This window comes from Mustela putorius, unplaced genomic scaffold, assembly GCF_011764305.1.
Source record: "Mustela putorius furo isolate JIRA1106 unplaced genomic scaffold, ASM1176430v1.1 tig00000450_pilon_pilon_pilon, whole genome shotgun sequence".
Lineage (NCBI taxonomy): Eukaryota > Metazoa > Chordata > Mammalia > Carnivora > Mustelidae > Mustela > Mustela putorius.
In genome coordinates this window covers 10,439,618-10,459,941 of record NW_025421385.1, presented here as the reverse complement: position 1 = coordinate 10,459,941, position 20,324 = coordinate 10,439,618, and the positions used below count along the sequence as shown (strand labels likewise).

At 38.1% G+C, this 20,324-nt stretch overlaps 1 long non-coding RNA gene across 2 annotated transcripts in view; it reads left to right on the top strand.

The window, feature by feature from the left end:
* The window catches only part of LOC106003617, a 44,781-nt gene that overhangs the window by 18,549 nt on the left and 5,908 nt on the right, over positions 1-20,324 (top strand). The window contains exon 4 of one of the 2 annotated variants that reach the window (XR_006606797.1): positions 3,178-4,151. The exons of the other annotated variant lie outside the window; for it this stretch is intronic. This is a non-coding gene — a long non-coding RNA (uncharacterized LOC106003617). Of the gene's footprint in view, positions 1-3,177; positions 4,152-20,324 lie in introns of those variants that run through there. 2 annotated transcript variants of the gene reach the window in all.

The following is a 20,324-nucleotide window of genomic DNA, read 5'->3' as shown; positions in this document are numbered from 1 at the left end:
CATTGCATTTAAAAATAAACAAAAAAATGTTAGCCTCCAGCTTGTTATTTTATCTACCTCCCTTTAATTTTGTCTGATTTTAATTTAGTCAGTTCATTATGATGCTTGCAATTCGATAGACTCTTTCATCCAAGGAATAATTTATTTCTTAAAGTCAGTCAGATGACTGAAAAACAAACGAGTATTAAAAACCACTTGGAACTTGAAACGGTGGTTTGCACATATAGGTTGATAGTTATCTCCATATAAAATCCTAGACTCGTAAGTTCATAGAATTTTAGGGGTTAAATCATAGAATGATAAGATTCTCAGAAACTGAGAAAAATTAATTTCATTTTACATAAATTAGCCTTAGGTATTTTTTTAAATTTTATTTGTTTATTGGACAGAGAGGGCGAGAGCACAAGCAGAGGGAGCAGCAGAGGCAGAGAGAGAGGGAGACACAGGCTCCCTGCACCAGCCCGATGGGGGGCTTGATCCCAGGACCCTGGGATCATGATCTCAACTGAAGGCAGACCCTTAACCCTGAGCCACCCAGTCCCTAACCTTTAGTATTTAGACTGCTTCATGCAGTGTCATTATGCCCAAATTCCCAGAGATAACACTCTGATGAGTATTAGTTAAGTCAAGTAAGGTAGAAACAGCTGATGGACTGCCTGCCTGGTGATCTGAGTCTTGGACAATGACTTTCCGATAAAGTTGTGTATGGAATCTAAGAGTGATAAACTTTTAAGTCAAGCATTATTTCCCTCAAAAAAATATGAAATTCCTGAGGATACGTGTGATAATTTTGGAAAGGTAGGAGACATGGATAAAGAGAGGGAGTCTGGAATACCTCCAAAGAGAGAATTGCAGTAGAAAAATACAGAAAAAAATTTGGTGAAGTAATTAAGGACAGTTCCTCATGAATATTCTATGCATTATATCCTTAATTTCTTTTATTCTAAAGATTTCATGAGGGGTGCCTGGGTGGTACAGTGGTTAAGTGTCTGTCTGACTCTTGGTTTCAGCTTAGGAGCTTAGATCCTGATCTCGGGGTAGTGGGATCGAGCCCCAAGTTAGGCTCCCCACTCAATGTGGAATCTGCTTGAGATTCTCCCTCTCCCTGCCCCTCCTGTTTGTGCTCTCTCTCTCTCTCTAAAATAAATAAGTAAATCTTAAAAAAGAGAGAAAAATATTTCAACGAGGTATGAAGATGGTTATCATTCTTTGATTTTTCATTGTTCTTTCCTAACGTTTGCTTCTTTCTGAAACATAAATCTTTGAGGTAATGATTATATTAAAGTTATATCAAACAACTATTTTAAGATTAAATCAAATAGGAGAATGCACTTTCTTTGGAAAAAATGATTAAATCCAGTTTCCCTAGCGAGAGAGTTAAATAGAAATGATTTTAAATCAAATTTGCCCTGGATAAGGGGTCTGCTTATAAAACTTGGAATATCCTTTTAATGTAGAATGTTTATTACACAGTCTTGGAAATCCATTTTAATACACATGACAAGGTGTTAATTTCCTTAAGTTAAATGTTCTTACATATCAATACAAAGGTAAACAAGTCCATTGGAAAACAATGAATGGTTTATTTGTAGTGAAAACACTGATTGATAAATATATACAAAGTTCAAGCTCAGTTTTAATTGAAGAAATGAAAACTTCTAAAACTGAGAAGTGAATTCTTTTCTTTTCTTTCATATTGCCAGGGATGAAAATATTTGTTTTAGGCATGAGACATCTGCAGTCTCAGGTACCATCAGTAGGAGTGTAAATTGATACAACCTTTTTCAAGAGTGACTTGGCAGGATGTATTAAATGTTAACATGTAAATTTTACTTTTAAATGTAAATTACACATCTTTTGATCTTCCAATTCCATTGAGATATTTATAGTTTCTTACACATGTGAACAAGAATAATCATTGTTGGGGCGCTTGGGTGACTTAGCCGGCTGGGTGGCTGCCCAGGTCATGATCCCAGGGTCCTGGGATTGAGTCTCGTGTCTTGCTCAGGGAAGAGCTTGCTTCTCCCTCTGCCACTCCCCCTGCTTGATCTCACTCTCTCTGACAAACAAAGAAAATCTGTAAGAGAAGAAAAATCATTGTCATATCATTTGTACATAGCCAAAATCCGCTGAAGACCTGTCCATAAGAATCCATAAGAATCTGGCTCTTTGGTACATGCTTGCCAGCAGATGTTCATAGGAAGGAAGGAGTTATATATGCTACTAGAAAGAAGTCCAAAATAAACTGTTTTGTGAAAAAAAAAAAAAGTTAGAGAACATATATAGTATAATCTCATTTGTCTAAAATAAATATTTTATGTCTATGCTCTGGAAAAACCACAGGAAGTGGAAGAATAGAACTTTTCATTAGTATATTACTCTGTCCCACGCCATTTTTTTGCTCTCTTTCTTTCTTTTTAGTTTTGTTCTTGCTCTGTTTTGTTTATTCTTTTGTTTGATCGGTGGTGGCCACGAACATTTATTATTTATATAAAAATGTATAGCTAATGGAGAAAATAATTTTTACTTTAATTAAATATTTTGTTTCAATATTCCTAAATCTTCTGGGAACCACAACAGATGGGCCTTTTCCAAGAACAGCAATAGGATTAGGGGTATCCTCAGTCCCTGCTCCCCTTTTCTCCCCCGTGTCATCCCTAGTGGGGAGACTCTTCCGTAATAGTTGACAAGGAGATGAAAGGTGCCCCTGAGGTCCAAAGAAGAATGCTTAGGGACATGGGTGGGCACACCAGGTCTGAGAGAGAACTGGGCTTTAAAAACAACAGGTAGGGTGCCTGGGTGGCTCAGTGGGTTAAGCCTCTGCCTTCGGCTCAGGTTGTGATCTCAGGGTCCTGACATCGAGGCCCACATCGGGCTCTCTGCTCAGCAGGGAGCCTGCTTCCTCCTCTCTCTCTGCCTGCCTCTCTGCCTACTAGTGAGTTCTCTCTCTCTCTGTCAAATAAATAAATAAATAAAATATTTGGAAAAAAAAAATGAAAACAACAGTTAAATGTGCATTTCCAAAACAAAACCCTCCAAAGCAGCCCATATTTAACATGCAGCACTTTTTCATCTTTTCTCATACTGTCTCATGTCAACTGCTGTTAATTAAGACAAAGGGAATTGAAGAGGAATTAAAGGCACAAGAAGTACCTCTTTCAAAGCTCTCTTTTGTAGGATGGATCCAACTCCAGAGAACTCTTCCAGTTGTGAACAGCAGCAACAACAAGAACCGAAAGTATTTTGCTTTGCATCATGTAGATGTCAGTTACATGATGAGAAAAAAATAAAATATTCATGCTACAAGAAAGTGGCTTTTGCAGACTGGAAAGCATCTCTGATGCACTTAGAAATGCTTATTTCAGGGAGATTTTCTGCTGTTGAACTCAAGGCCCTGAAAGAAAAACAAAAACAAAAACAAATAAAAAAAAAACCCCAGAAGTTGTCCAAAAGGCTGTTTGATTTATCCCTCTTATATTTCTTCAAATTTTCTTGCAAACTCCTTTGGAGATAAAGTTTATTTTAAGAAGCGGTACCTTGGTCAGAGCTGCTTTCCAATAAGGGGGAGGATGGATTCAACTGTCCTCGTCCTAATTGCTTTGCAAAGCCTTCCCTTCTCCCTAATCTCCCTGTAGTTTCTTAAGAAATGAGGCACTTACATATCCCAAGGGGTTAAATGGAGATTTCTGCTGCACAGGAGAAAGTAGGGAGTTTGCTGCATTAATCATTGAATAACATCAATCACACATCCACTTGGGCAGTTAAATTTCTGTTGAGCAAAGTACAGAAGTACCTGGGGAATGTCTCCCTCTTCGTAAGTGGTATTATTAGACATCCGTCATGAGGGCCTTGTAAAAGTAGATGTTGGGGCGCAAACAAACTCATTTTAGTGCTAACACAGTGCTAGGCAGAAATTATCGAGTAAATAAATTACATTCCAAAATAAATTGTTGTGCTCCTTTCCTTCACAGTCTATTAATCAATCACCTTCTTACTCCACACTTATGAGCTTATTGGAGCAAGAATGATCTTTCTTAAGCACCGTTTTGGTTTTTCGCTCCCATTTTCAGAAACTGGAAGTCAAAATTTTGCTCTTGTGAAATCCATATTACTGATCCATGTTGAAAGGTTTTCTAACAGTTGGTTCCTTCTCCCTAATTTCCCTTTTTAAAAATTATTGTGCATTCATATTATCTTTGCTAGCCTAGAACACATGGGAATCCACCTCATAATTTGCCTTGCTCCATCCAAATGCTACTGCTGCCATCTGCAATGCTTTTTACCCCGTGCTTTACCGTTCCAGATCCATCCCACTCTGCTCTGACTGTCATTTGTCTTTCCAGCCAGCTTTGCAAGATCTAAGTACCGGGTGGTGTATTTAGAATCATAAAGTTATGGAGAGTTTTATTTCTATTTGACATGATTTCGCGTCAATTCAATGCAATCTTAATGACCTTTAGTGGAATATTAGCACACTGGAGGCAAAGGCTGCTTTTACGACTTCCCCACTCTCACGCGAGAGGCTTCATGAGCTAGTTAATTTCCAGGGTCCAATAACATCTCAGGAGAAGAGCAAAGCGACTTCATTTGAATATAAAAAATATCATATTGGTGTCATATCAATATCATATTGATGAGTAAATCATGAAAATGGGTCAAATGATTGCAGATCAGTCTAAAACTATGATGAAATTAAAATGTAAGTTCCAATTTAGTAGAATTTGTCTTTTGTTGTTTTGTCAGAATGTAAAAAAAAAGGCATAAAGTTCATTTTGAGAAGTTTTAAAAGATTTATTAGGAAGGAGATACCATATCAACTATTATACAAATATTTAAAAGCTAGATTAAGTTATGGCACTGATAAAGAAATAGATATATAGATTAATAGAACAGAACTGAAAGTTCATGAGTGATCCTCATATATAAAGAGAATTTAGTTTTTCCTAGAAATGGCATTTTGTATCAGGGGATAAAGGATGACTGATTTAATAAAAGGTGATAGGTTTGATTAATCACTTGGGAAAATAAAAATTTATATCCCTACAATATAATAAAATCAATGCCAGATGGGTTAATAATTTCTAAATAAGTCAAATAAAAATAAAACAACACATACAAGTATTATGGGTATCATAGGCAAATATTCCTACAGTCTATAAAAAGAGACAACTTTCTAAAAATGATACCAAAGACAGAAAGCTAAATCCTGATAAACTTTTAAAATTCCACATAAAGGGGCACCTGGGTGACTCAGTTGGTTAAGTGGCTGCCTTTTAGCTCAGGTTGTGATCCCAGGGTCCTGGGATCGAGCCCTGCATTGGGCTCCCTGCTCAGCACAGAGCCTGCTTCTCTCTTTCTCCCTCTACCTGCCACTCTGCTTACTTGTGCTCTCTCTATCAAATAAAAAATAAAATCCTCTTTTAAAATTCCACATAAAAATACCACAATCAGTGTTTAACAACAATGAACTGACTGATGAAAATATTTATAATAAGTAAGACAGACAGAGGGTTAAATATTCGATATATAGTCTTCTATAATCCATAAGAAAAAGAATGCTTAGATAGAAAAATGGTTAAGGAACTTACAAAAGCAACATAGAATAAACACAAATGACAAAGAATTTTTAAAAAATGTCTAACCATTTCAGTAATCTAAAAAGTACAATCATATTTTTGGCCCATATGATTGACAAAGTGAATATTAGTGAAATTTGGCAATACATCTGAAAAACCTTCAATAGTATATATCCCAGGGGCGCCTGGTTGGCTCACCCAGTTAAGCATCCAACTCTTGATTTAGGCTCAGGTCATGATCTCAGGGTGAGATCAAGCCCCACGTCTGGCTCCATGCTCAGGAGGGGATCTACTTGCTGCTCTCTCTCAAATGAATAAATAAAATCTTTTAAAAAATAGATACAAGGATATAGCCCATGACTTATCCATTCCATTACAAGAAATAAGAAAATACAGGCACAAAGGAATGCTTATAGCAGCTGATCATTACAGCAAAATATTTGGGAAAACATGTTATTCCGGGAAATCCCAAATAATAAAGCTTAAATAAGGTAGATATTTATTTTCTTGCATGCAAATGTTGAGATAAGCAAGCCATATTGCAACTCCATGATTAACAGTGACACAGGTTCATTCTATCTTGTGTCTACAATCTTGTAAACATGAGGATTCTACCTTGTAGTCCAAGATAGCTAATTGATCTCCAAATATTTCATCCATACACACAGGAAGTAGGGTATAAAGATAACACGAGGAAAATAGGAAGGAAGAAGGGCACAGTTCTTTCTAAGGATACATCCTGAAAGTTGAACATGATACTTTCGTTTGGTCACATGGCCACACCCACCAGCAAAGCAACCCGGGAAATAAGGCTTTATTCTAGACAGCACCTGCCAGGTAAAAACTAGGAGTCTTGTTATGAGGGAAGAAGAAAAGAAGGGGTCTTGGGAACAAACTGCCATCTCTGCCACATAACCAAGAGGTTGACTCATAAATGGTTCCACAACAAACATGTTATGGTTCATTCAGACAGCAAAGTACTATGTCATTGTTAAAATGATGGTATGGATCTATAGTTATCAACATGGAAAGGGATACTCAATGTATTATCAAATAATGTAGTATTCAGTGTTTTTATGGTATGATCCTATCATCTCTTCTCTATGTGTCTAGTTGTCCTTTCATATATTTTATCTGTCAATTGATCGATCAATATATCTTAAAATGCTTTTTAGTTTTTTTATTTTGTTTTTTTTAATAAGATTTATTTATTTATTTATTTGGCAGAGAGAGATGACAAGCAGGCAGACAGGCAGGCAGAGAGAGAGGAGGAAGCAGGCTCCCTGCTGAGCAGATCCTGGGCTCAGGATCTGAGCTCCATCCCAGGACCCCAAGGTCATGACCTGAGCCGAAGGCAGTAGCTTAAGCCACTGAGCCACCCAGGCACGCCACTTTTTAGTTTTTAAAGCAATAAAATTTCTAAATTGCTTTGTTGGTTTTTAAATTCCTGACGATATTGCATTGTGATATGAAATGTGCTGTGTATGAAATGAATTCTTTGGTATTTGTTGTGACTGGAGTGTGTCACTCTCTAGTAATTTTCTGTTTTTCCTAATTATTGGGGGCAGGATTCTGTATATGTTTGTTAGAGCAAGCTTATTAATTGTGTTGTTTGAGATACTTTATATTTCCTAATTATTTGTAAGCTTTCTGTATCAGTTCCTGAGAGATGAGTTAAAAATACCAACCATAATCAGGTCATGATCTCGGGGTCCTGGCATCAAGCCCTGGGTCAGGCTCCCTGCCTCTCTGCCCCTCCCCCTGCCTGTGCTGTTTCTCTCTCTCTCTCTCTCTCTCAAATAAATAAATAAATAAAATCTTTTTAAAAAAATACCTACCATGATGGGGGGATTTAATAATTCCTTTAGTATATGTATCATTACTTACCTTTATATATACTTAAGACTATATTTTGGGGTGCATGCAAGTCAGGATTATCATAATTTTTTGGTAATTGTTATTTTTATTGTTAAATGATAACCCCCCCTTTTTTAAGTAGCCTCCATGTCCAGCATGGGACTTGAACTCACGACCCCGAGATCAAGAGTCCCATGCTCTATGAACTGAGCCAGCCAGGCACCCCAATGGTAGCCCCTTTTAATACCTAATATTATTGCCTTAAATTCTTTTTTATTGAAGATTTTATTTTTAAATAATAATAATAATAAGGAATGTAAATAATCTCTACACCCAATGTGGGGCTCAAACTTAAAACTCTGAGAACGAGAGTCACATGCTCTACCTACTGAACAAGCCAGTGCCCTCACTGTCTTAAATTCTATTTCATCTGATTAGTATTGTTTTCTGCCTTCATTTGTTTAGTATTTGGTATTTTTTTTTCCATAATTTTACTTCAAATTTTGAGCATTGTCTTTTATGCTTGCAAAGGGTATACGTATAGAGTTTGTATTTCAGTTCAGGTAATTTCTGCTTTTTTTTTTTTTAAGATTTTATTTATTTATTTGACAGAGGGAGAGAGATCACAAGTAGGCAGAGAGGCAGGCAGAGAGAGAGAAGGAAGCAGGCTCCTGCCAAGAGAGAGCCCGACATGGGGCTCCATCCCAGGACCCTGGGATCATGACCTGAGCCGAAGGCAGAGGCTTAACCCACTGAGCCACCCAGGCGCCCCTAATTTCTGCTTTTTAACAGCTGAATTCAGTGTTTACTTCCATTAGGATTGCTGATCACTGGATTTATTTCTACCAACTATGTGTTCTATTTACCATTTTTTTCCTTGTTATTTGGTTTTTTTCTGATTCCGATTGGATTGATTTTCTTCCCTTTTTCCTTCTTCAGCGTCCTGGAAGATGTATATTCTATTTCTATTAGATGTTACCCTTAAATTTTGAGTATATGTTGCATTTGAGTTAAGAGACATTGCATTTACTCATTAGCTCTGTTCTCTCAATAGCTCTGCCCCATGTTATTGTTGTCTAGTTTATTAGCTTCATCTGTTTTTAAAAGTGTCCCCCAATTAATCTTTATTATTAGGGTTGTCGGGTATCTGGTATGTAGTGCTTCTCTTCCTCTCTGAAATTCAGAACCAATATGGAGAAAGAGGGTAAAAAAGGCAGGAATTAGAGGTGGGAGATCAAAATGCAATATTAGTTTTATTTCAGATAAAGCTGATTGGAGAAAGTGATTTTACATCTGTGGCCAGATGGGCTTGCTGATACTTAATTCCTGAACTAGATGGACTTAGCCCCCAATGGCACAGCGAGACAGCAGCAGGTCTCCCTAATAAGGTGAGTTATTCACCACCTGGATCCAGGCAGACCAAATGTTCCTTTGGTGGAGGCAGCAGACCCGAAAGGAGAGGGCATAGCAGGGCTGAGCCCAGCATGGTGAGGTGTGCCTCCCAAACTTTCCCATTCTCCTGCCTGTGGGTGCAGTGGTTAAGGAGGCAGAGAGAAGTTATGAGTGTTCTTGTATTATCACTTGTGGAGATTAGAGAACTTCTCCTTTCAATGGATATATGAATGGGAAGTAATAGTTCCTCTATGGATCATGACTATTACTGCTGTTCTTGTTATTAATATTTTCCGTGGTTCCTGCTACCTGCTGCTTTACCCTGAAGCTAATATTTCAGCTGCAGCCCCTTAACTTGATGAACCCTCCTCCCTACTCTGATACCAGGAAGAGGTGGCACCCCAAGATAGTGGAGGAATCGACTCCTGCTGGCTGGAGGTCCTTTTTCTCATCCTGGGGTAGTCTTGGAGCTGCAGGAGAAGGGGGTGGGCATTGGACAAGAGTCCCTAGTGGGGCTTGGCAAGAGTCCGCCTTCTGTGGATTCCCTGGAGCATCAGCTCCTTCGGAGGTGAGAAGACTGGGACTGAGGCTCTGCCCACGTCAGCTCAAGGGTCATGTGACTTGGCACAGCCCGCCGCTGAGAACCGCCCTGGCAAGGTAGGGGTGGGAGGGGTCCTGGGTGCGGTGAAAGCCAGCCGACCTGAAGAGCTTGCTGTGACAGGGAGATCCACGGGCTGGAGTTATCCCACGCCTCCCTCCACTACCAGCAATGCATGTGAAGCTAAAATAAAGTTTTCTAGACTGTGACTGTTTTTTAAAAAAAGAACAAGTTTTGACCAACTGTGTTAGAAGACCAATGTGTCGGGGTGTCTGGGTGGCTCAGTCATAAAGTGAAGCTCCATTAAGCTCTGCTGGTTAAGCATCTGCCTTCAGCTCAGACAGTTCTGGGATGGAGCCCCACCTCGGGCTCCCTGCCTCTCCCTCTCCTACTCCCCCTGCTTGTGTTCCTTCTCCCGCTGTCTCTCTCTCTGTCAAATAAATAAAAACGTTAAAGGAAAAAAATAAGATTAATGTGTCTTCCTACCTCTTTATATGTGTCTTTCTACCTCTTTATATATAAAGTTTATATTTAAAAGTCATTATTGCATTAGGAGATGAGAAAAGGGTATGCAGTTGAAAATGGTAGGGAATGAAATGTATTATCGAGGAGGTGAAATTATAATAAAAATAAATAATAATCTAATTAAATAATTAAAGGTTGCATTACATTCCTGCATTTTTTGAGTTTTTGTAGCATTTAGCTGCAATTTTTTAAACTTATTTTTTAGTTTCAAGTTTTTATTTAAATTCCAGTTAGTTAACATGCAGTATAATATTAAGATGCAGCATAATTTTAGTTTCAGATGTAGAATTTAGTTGATTCATCAGTTATATACACATTCATACATTTAGCCCCTCCCCACCCACCTCCCTTTCAACAACCCTCAGTTTGTTCTCTATAACCATGAGTCTGCTTTATGCTTTGCCTCCCCTTTATTTGTTGTGATTTCTGTTCTCATTCTAAGGAAATGTGGACCTTTTAAAAAAATATTTTAAGTAATCTCTACATCCAATGTGGGGCTGGAATTCATAATCCCAAAATCAAGAGCCGGATCCTCCACTGACCCAGCCAGCCGGGTATCCTGGAAATGTACAGTTTTGTACCTAATTTTCTATTGATCCTTTAATATTCATTTCTTAAAATGGGTTCCCCAAATTAAGCAAGCTTTAGGTCCCACAAAATATAGATCCGCCTGAGTGGCTCAGTGGGTTAAGCCAATGCCTTCGGCTCAGGTCATGATCTCAGGGTCCTAGGATTGAGTCCCACATCGGGCTCTCTGCTCAGCGGGGAACCTGCTTCCCTCTCTCTCTCTGCCTGCCTCTCTGTCTACTTGTGATCTCTCTCTGTCAAATAAATAAATAAAATCTTTTTTAAAAGGTATATAGATCCACCTCTTTTTCTTTTTAATTTTAATTTTAATTTTTTTAGTGGGGGGTGAGGCAGAAGAGAAGAAGAGAGACTCCTCTTTTTTTTGCGAGAGAGAGAGAGAGAATCTTAAGCAGGCTCCACATCTAGTTTGGAGCCTGAGGCCAGGCTTGATCTCATGACCCTGGAATCATGACCTGAACAAAAATCAGGAGTCAGACACTTAACCAACAGAGCCACCAAGGTGCCCCCATCTGTGTGTTTAGTTTTATAAGAGGGTTTGCCAGTTTCTTTGCTTACCTCTCCTCCATGTTTCTCACTTTTTTTTTTTTTTTTGGGTTCATTTTCCTTCTGGCTCAAGTACATCTTTTAATAATTCTTCCCATGAATGTCTGTTAATGACCCTACTTATTTCCTCTCCTGTCAGAGACCACTATTATCCTAAATTTAAGATTTATCATTTTTTTTTCTTTGTAGTTTCACCAGAAAAGCATATTGTTACACATGTTTTAAAACTTATGTATCAATGAGCTAAAGGTGTATATATTTTTCAATTTGTTTTTTCCACTCAAAATTATATTCCTGGGATCCTACTATGTTGTTGAGAATAGCTATAATTTATTCCTAATCATTACTGTATTGTATTCCATCACCCACGTTTTACCCATTTTACTGTTAATGGACATTGGCTTATTTCTAGTTTTTTACTAGTAGGCATAATGCTACCTTAAGCATTTTCATAAATGCCTCCTGGAAATCAATAGTTTCTCTGGAGTTTATACTTAGGAGTGGAATTGCTAGGTGTTGGAGTATGGACATCTCCATAAAGCAAACTTGGTTTCCAAAATGACTGTACTAATTTACCTTCCTGTCAGTACTATATGACAAATTGCCTAACCACACGTCACTGCCAGATGCCTGATAGTTCTAGACTTGAGTATTTGCCAGTTTTATGGATATTAATAGTTCTTCATAATAGAATTAATTCATGTTTTTCTGATTGTTAATGAGACTAAGGGACATTTTATATGTTTATTGGCCATTTATTTTTTTTATAAAATGCTTGTGTAATTCCTTTGGTCTTTTAAAAAATTTTTTTTTTGTTTTTTGCTTACTGATTTATAAGAATTTTTTACATATTCTGGATATGTAAATAGCTTGACAGTTATATATTTAGCGAGTGTGTTTGTATATAAAAATATATTTGAGGGCACCTGGGTGGCTCAGTTGGTTAGGTGACTGCCTTCAGCTCAGGTTACTCTCTCTATCAAATAAGTAAAGAAAATCTTAAAAAAAAAAAAATTTTTTTTTATATATATATATATAAAATATATATTATAAATATATATATTTATATATATTTGACACATCTCTTTCCAGTCTGTGGCTGGTCACTTCATTCTCATTATGGTGGCTTTTGATAAAATGGATATTGTTATTTTTAATGTAGCCAAATTTGTTAATTTTTTCTCTGTGGTTTTCAGGTTTTATTTCTTGTATAGGAAAATGTTTGTATCCCTGAGATCATAAAAGTATTCTCCCATATTTATAGTTTTGTATTTTATATATAGTTCATTAGTTCATCTAGTGTTGATTTTTGTATATGATATGATGAAGGGGTATAAGTTCTAATTATCTTATGTATCTTATCAGTGTTTGTTTTTATATGTATGTGTCTTTTCTCCCATCTCACTTGTTATACAAAAGATACAGTGTTAGATACAGGAAAATGGTACTCTGAGAAAAAAAATGAAGCCTCAATACTTAAAGGTTGAAAACTAAATAGCTATGTTTCCACGTTTGAAAGTTAAAGAAGAATAATTAAAAAAAACACCATACAAAGGAAGTAGAATAAAAAACACTATAAAGAGCAGAAACCAATTAAATAACCATCATATAAATAATAGATGAATTAAACAGAAATCACATTAAGTAATAGAGAGGCTCAAGGAAGCCAAGATATTGTTCTTTGAAAAAATTAACAAAGTAGATAAACTCTGGTGTGACTATTTAAGAGAAAGAGAAAAGACACATATAAATTTCATTAAACTGATAAAGGTGCCATAAGTTTGGATATACCAGAGGTAAAAAGGATAAGGAGATGCTTTTCGTTAACTTTATGCTGATTAAATTGAAAATGTAAAAGAAAACATGCACATTTCCAGAAAAATGTGTATTGATTTTATGTCTATATTGCTACACTCTTACCAGGGCTAATAATTTCTGTGTGGATAATTTTAGGTTTTCTACATAAAACAATTTTAGGTTTTCTACATAAAAGAATATGTGAATTGTAACAGTATTTTTCTTCTCCCATTATCTCTGCAAATGTCTCTACAAATTTCTTTCTGGAATGCCTCTTGGAAGTATATGTTAGAACTTCTCATTCTGTCTTCAATGTCTCATAATTTCTCTTATATTTCCATCATTTTATCTCTGTGTTGCATTACAGGAGGTTTATTCAGATCTGTTTTTTCAGTTGACCATTTTACATGATGATTTATTCATTTAGTTTTTAATTTGAATGAATTAATCATTTATTTGCAAGAGTAAAAGTGATCTTGGTTCAAATCTGCTTATTTTCTGTTCATATTGTCCTCTTGTTCCTTTGTTTCAATTCCTTCATTCACTATTGTTTCAATTCCTTCTTTTGCCTCTGTAATCATTTTAAACATAATAACATTTCTTGTCCCTTTCACAGTGTTCCGGTATTGATCGTTCTGTGATTTTGTTGCTTATCGAGTCTTTTGATTCATCCTCATTTCCTCACATGGTTTGTAATTTTTTTATTGTGAGCTCATCTTTTATTATGAGCTCATCTTAAGCAGTGATGGTCCTTTCAGTGGAGTCGTAGGTACCCTAGATTATGGATTTGTCCCAATATGTGGATTAATTTTTGGTTCTGCAAGGGTCCCAGCATTTTTATGGGCCTTGAGCAAATTGACTTTTTCTTGCCCAACTTTTTGTTACTATGTCAGCTGAGAATTCTTGTGCTATAAGACGACTATATAATTCAATCCTACACTCAGGCTTGGTTTAATTTCTCAGAAGAGATGTTTCTTTTTCTTTCAGATCCAAAGCCTTAAATATTACAAAATACCTTGACCTTTTTCCTTGTTGGAGCTCTTGTTAGTGTCATTTTTATGGACTAAGCAACTTTGCAAGAGCTTTTCCTTAATCGGCCCTCTCAATTCCAGATATTCATCTTGAGTGGACCCAAGGCCATGTCTGTTGTGACCATGTGAGGTTTATACCGCAACACCATTCTCTAGGTACTTGTTCCATCAGCCCGACCTTATAACTCCAGCTGCCAGAGAATTTTCTTTTCTTCCCTCTTGGCTCAATTATCTACTTTTAAAAACACAATTACTAAACAAACAAACAAACAAACAAACAAAAAACACAATTACTGTGTGGTAGTAATTTATTTTGTTTATTATAACTTAGCCAAGAGAGTGTCCACATCAGCCTTTCATGTTGCAAGAACCAGCAGTGGTAGAAGAAGTCTTGATTTACACACAAATTTACATCACATTTAAAAAAAAGATTTTATTCATTTTAGAGGTGGGTGGAGGGGTAGAGGGAAAGGGAGAAAGAGTCCTCAGCAGACTCTGCACTGAGCATGGAGCCTGGCACTGGGCTCAGTCTCACGATACTGAGATCACAGCTGGAGCAGAAACCAAGTGTCAGGCACTTAACTGACTGTGCCACCATGTACCCTGACATCCATAGTTAAATAAATATTCCCCATTGAGTGGAATTATAGGTGATTTTGATTTTCTAGTAAAGCGTTAATTTTATTGCTTGGACTTCATACAATGACTATGCAACACATTTATTATTTGAAAATATTATAAAGTCATTTCAGTTTTGAAATGAAAATTGGATTGGAGTATCATATTACCATATAGTTCAAAAATTATTTTATTCTCAACTTTGTTAAGCAGGTGGAGAAGTCACACCAAGTTCTACAATTATTCTGGGTTTGACTTTAGAATGTATCACCAATTCAGCTCAAATGAGGAAAACAAATCTAAATTAGTCTAAACTTGAATATTTTTAATTTTTTCCCAGATTTTATTTAGACAGAAGTGAGAGTATGAGAGGGGGGAGGGGAAGAGGGAGAGAGAAAATCTGAAGCAGACTCTGCATTGAACACGCAGTCCCTCGTGGGACTCAGTCCCATTGGCCCAGAGCCAAAATCAAGAGTCGGATGCTTAACCAACTGAGCCATCCAGGCACCCCTTGAATATATTTTTTTAAGATTTTATTTTTTAAGTGATTACTACATGCAATGGGAGTCTCAAACACAACCCCAAGATCAAGAGTCCTATGCTGCACTGACTAAACCCACCAGATGCTCCTAAAGCTTGAATATCTTTAATGCTGTTTTATTTCTTCAAGTAAATGCAATAAATGGAACAGTAAACACGATCAAGGAAGGCCCTGTGTTCCATAATAAATAAACATTTGTTGTTTTATGCTTCTGAATAGGAAGACATTTTCCACTCCATCCCAGCTCTTTGATGCTTGAATTTACTAGTTAACATTAAGTTCAGGTATCCTCGAGAGTGTTGTACTGATAACGTTGGAAATGTCTATGGTTCCATTTCGTAATGATATCTGTGCATGTTTGTTTCTGGGTATATCTGGGATGTGGGATGTGTCTTGGGGTGTGAGTGTGTACATGTGTTTGAGGGAGACTGGCACAAGGTGTGGGGGTGTCTGTGCCTGATGATTTTTGATTCTCTTTTTTGAGGAATACCTTTACTTTTAGTTTTGTACCTATTCAAATAATTATTAATTCTAAATTATTTAGGCTCTAATAATGTTTTTGTCTAAATGATTTGCCAATATAGATATATTGAAATATTTTTAATTTGAGTGTTTTTTAAAAATCTAAATTATTTCTCATAATGTCACATAGAAAATCACCTAGTGTATTATCTGAACATTTCCCTCAGGGCCCCTGTTTCCTTCAGAAAATCTTTACAATAAATTTTATTAAAAAACAGATTCTGAAGTTGCCTGACTGGCTTAGTAGGTAGAGCATGTGACTCTTGATCTCGGGGTTTTGGGTTCAAGCCCTGCATTGGGTATAGAGATTATTTTAAAAATAAAATCTTCCGGGGCGCCTGGGTGGCTCAGTGGTTAAGCTGCTGCCTTCAGCTCAGGTCATGATCTCAGGGTCCTGGGATCGAGTCCCGCATCAGGCTCTCTGCTCAGCAGGGAGCCTGCTTCCTCCTCTCTCTCTGCCTGCCTCCCTGCCTGCTTGTGATCTCTGTCTGTCAAATAAATAAATAAAATCTTAAAAAAATAAAATAAAATCTTCGGGATATCACTGGGTGGTGATAAGTTGGTTAAGCGTCTGCCTTCAACTCAGGTCACGATCTCAGGGTCCTGGGATTAAGCCCCTCATTGGGCTCTCAGCTCAGCGGGGAGCCTGCTTCTTCCTCTCCCTCTGCGCCTCCCCTGCTTGTGCTCTCTCTCTCCCTCTCTGTCAAATAAATAAAATCTTTTAAAAATAAATAAATTAAATAAAATGAATAAAATGAAATCTTTTAAAATGTAAAAATTAAACATATTTTATATAGAACAAAAGATTGCCAGTGTAACAGAATGTGTAAGACTATTCTTCCAAATGGACTTTCAGTGGAATATACATATCTCCTTTGTAAATGTTATAACTTTCCTAAGACTTTAGAATTTTTTTATTTTTATTTTTTTCTTGTTTTTCTCATAAAAGAAAAGAAAGAAGGAAAGAAATGGAAAAAAGAATGAAACATAATGAAGTCTAACAAACTCTAAATAAGATTTCTTTGTAAATCTAGCATTTCCCATTCCAAAATTATTGGTAGTCCTGAGCTGGGAGAAGGCAGGGAAGGGCTCCTGTGTCATAGTTTAGGTGTTCCTGGAAGGCCTAACTACACTGGACTAGAACAGCCCGGCAGAGTCCAGTCCTGGAATGCGACCCATCTGCTGACTTGGGCAGAAGCTACAGGACCAAATTCAGCCTGGAAAATTATGAGAGGTGCCGCAGTTTGGGTTTCTCCCAGGCTCCAGAGGACATGGCCAGGGGCCACAGGCCTTCCCTAAGATGTGGACTAGCTAGAGACATTAGCATTTATGTTTTTATAGTTCCTTTATAATATTTATATATTATATATATATCTGTATGTATATCTATATATTTAATAATATCTATATTTCTATATAATATTTATATAGTTCCTACCTCCAGTAGGTGGTGGGTGTCAGGTGTCAGGGGCTGTTCCGTAATGTTCAATAAGAAGGAAACTCCTATTTGACAATCCAGACGGGCAGGCAGGTAGCATCGAATACAGTTGTCAGTGGGTCCCAAGCCTACAGCAGTCAGCCACGAGTTGAGCGACCAGACTCCGGGGCTAAAGGAGGGTGGAAAAACAGAACCGCTTTAGTGGTAGGAGCATTGTGGAGCCCACAACTCAGAAAGATAGAATAATAGGCAGGATTCAATGGCTGAGACCCAATCCCAGGAAGACAAGACAAGCACGTGGTTAGCATGTGGTGGGAAACATGCCGACTGATCTCAGCTACAAGGCCCACCCTACACCTGGAGGACAGCTGCAAAGAATGAACTGGTGTCCTGTCCAGTAGCTCAAAATCTACCCCCCCCCCCCCCCCCGCCCACCGCACCTCAATTAACTGATAATTGGTGCTTGGGCCAGAGGGAGCTACACCTGTTGGGGAAGATGAATGGAATTTTTTCAGCTCTGGTTTTATTCATTTTATTTTATTCATTTTTAAACATACCCTTTTGAATAAAAAAAAAATCAAAACTTTATGGAAAGGTATACACAGGAATGCTTGCTTTCACTGTCCTCTCCATTCTGCCCTCCTCCGCCCCCTACGGATAACCACCCCCTATAAATAGTTATCCTTTCAGTGTTTCTTTTCACAAATATAAACTACTATGGATACATATTCTTACTCCCCCCCTGCCTGTTATACAAAAGATAGCACACTATATACATCTTGGGGTTTGTTTTTGTTTTTGTTTTTGTTTTAACTTGACCATATGTCTTGCAGATTTCTCTACCCCCAAAGGTGGAGATCTTTGTCTTCTTTTATGGCTGCAGGGTACTGTGCTGTGTAGAAGTACAGAATTATTTTGAACAAAGGTCCTATTTGTGCTGAACACTTGGGTCGTTTCTCATCGTTTGCTCTTACAAACAACACAAGGCATGATTCTGGGTGAATGTCATCTGTACATTTACCAAGGTATCCATAGCATCGATGCTTAGAAATATGGTGGCTGGCCAAAGGGTAAGTTCATTGATGATTTTGTCCATTATTCTCAAGTCTCTCCAAAAGAACTCCTGGTTTGCGCTAACCTTAGCAGTATGAGAATTCCTGTCTATCCCACCAACACCCGCCCCCCTCAGTTCCACCAGCACAGCACGTTGTCAGACTTTTAAATTGTTACCAAGCTGGTGGGAAGGTTATAATTTTGAGAATTGCTCTTTTTAATTTTTTAACTTATTTTATTTATTTTTTGAGAATTTATATTTATAAAAGCCCCTACTAAGTAATGCTTCGTTATTTGGAATAGTCCTTTGTCCTTCCTTCTTTCTTTCCTTTAAACACCATAGGCCAGGGTTGCCTGGGTGGCTCAGTCATTAAGTGTCTGCCTTTGGCTCAGGTCATGATCTCAGGGTCCTGGCATTGGGCTCCCTGCTCGGCGGGAAGCCTGCTTCTCCCACTCCCACTCCCCCTGTTTGTGTTCCCTCTCTTGCTGTATTTCTCTCTGTCAAATAAATAAATACAATCTTCTTTATAAAATTTTTTAAAAAACACCATTGGCCCAAATAGTTTGTGTTTAGTTGTTTAGGCTTAGTTATGTATTCTAAAACCTGAAGCGTCCTGGATAGAACGAAAAAACTGGCTGGAGGAGGAAAGAGGAAGAATTTAGAATCCTGACGGGGCACCTCCAGCTTCTGCACACCAACCTGTGCTGGGTACCCTACCCCCCAACATGGAGCTGACCTCCTGGCCTTGACTGAACATCTCCCTGCCACTCCCTGACCACCAGCCTCCTGCTACCTGCTCACAAATATTGCCTATGACAGTAGGATGCCACGGAAAGAATTTTCAAGGACTTGCATGACGTCCAGCTAGCCCACTTGGAACAAGAACCACAAGAGCCCAGCCAGAGTACCTCAAGTCTGTGGAGGAGTGGCTCAGGCTATTGTCTGTAAATCTGGTGTTCAGTAAGTGTTGATATAGAAGGATACATCTTTTTCATGTGTACTTGGATCATTAAAAATTGGTTTGAGCCAACCACTGGAGAAGCATGAAGTGTTCTTAGGAGCATAGAGGACAATCTTGGTGCTCACGACCACAACAGATGACAATACAGCCCTGGGCGCCCTGGGGCTCCTGCCTGCCTGTGCTGGAGAGAATGTTCCTGTTCCCTACAAGGCTCCTGCTGCCCAACTTCTCACTACTTTCACTGTGGAAGTTTCATATGGAGGCTGCCAGAAACTGAATTGACACATTTCTGAGAAAATGGAATATGTAGACATAGATTCCAAAATTTGTAAATTTAAAACTGTTCAAAACCAAAACATGAAATCAGATCCTGACAGAATAATACAATGCCAAGACTGCAGGCCACCTAATCGTTAGCGTCTTGCTCTCGAATGAAAAAAAAAAATTAGAAGCTAAATCAAAGTATCTGGAAAATACATCTCGACTCAGCTATGATTAGCCTAGTTTTAGATCAGTTGTGCTATTTTTTTGGGGGGGGGAGTAAAAAGAAATTGTGAATAACTCTATCTAATAATTTTAATAATCTCTAGCCCTCTGAAAGTACAGTGAGAAAGATTTGGCAACAATGTATTTTAGTTATACCATCTTAAAAAAAATGTAAGTCTGTAGGGTGCCCACAAAGTCTTTTCTCATGCTAGTTTAAAGTTATATGGATGCTTGGGGCACCTGGGTGGCTCAGTGGTTAAGCGTCTGCCTTCGGCTCAGGTCATGATCCCAGGGTCCTGGGATCAAGCACCATATTGGGGTCCCTGCTCAGCGGGGGAGTCTGCTTCTCCCTCTCCCCACTTGCCCTGCCTGTGTTCCCTCTTTCTCTGTGTCTCTCTCTAAATCTTTTTAAAAAAAAAAAAGTCATATGAATGTTCCTCTCCACAAAAGTCTTACTTCCCCCATGTCGTTCCAGACATGTCCTCCCACACTGGCATTGTGGGAAAGCATCCATGAGCGCTGATGCTAAGTCCTTGAGTCACGTTACATGGAGAGGAGAACTTTTATAACATCTAAAGGCAAAATTCCCCATTTGTTAATTAGGGACCCTGAGGAGATCATGCTGAGGGCTGTCCTCTAGCTCCAAGAGCAGAATGTTGCCACGCGGTCTGTTCCTGGAGGGAGGCCGTCTCACCTTCCCATTTCTGTACCAATGACCACAAAGTGCATTCAGATGAACGGAGCAGTGGGCACTTGCTTGCTTTGGAATATGGTTGGTTCTATCAGGCGATCTTCTG